Source organism: Parasteatoda tepidariorum, chromosome 4, assembly GCF_982258835.1.
Source record: "Parasteatoda tepidariorum strain Cologne lab strain chromosome 4, Ptep-v5.0, whole genome shotgun sequence".
In the NCBI taxonomy this organism is placed as follows: Eukaryota; Metazoa; Arthropoda; class Arachnida; order Araneae; family Theridiidae; genus Parasteatoda; species Parasteatoda tepidariorum.
This window is the reverse complement of record NC_141758.1, coordinates 96,613,184-96,613,620: the sequence shown is the minus strand read 5'-3', so window position 1 is coordinate 96,613,620 and position 437 is coordinate 96,613,184.

Sequence of the window (437 nt, the reverse complement as noted above, 5' to 3'; positions counted from 1 at the left end):
TAAATTGAAAGAACACAGCAAAGAATAAAATTAGATTAAAAATTAATTCAGAGAATAAAAATAGATTTTTTCGTTTCTTTATTACAGACTTAACTGTACACGGATTTACTCCCTTTATTAAATGCCATTGTACAAAATCCAATTTAAATTTTAACATCACGAAGTTTTATACATCATTTTAAGGAACCTTAAGATCGCAAATTTTTGCTACGTGTATGTCATTTAAATTAAAGTTTAACAATAATAAACTAATGTTTCACTGAGCTAAAGTGGAATAAAATATCTTAAGTATCTTTGATTGATTTTCTAAGTTTTCTGAAAACAATTGTTGTTACAAGTATGCTGCAATTTTTTCTTTGCAGTATCGGAAGGAGACAGTGAAATAATGTATTGATACTTTCTAACTGGTGAAAAGTCAAACTTTGGCGACCTAAATT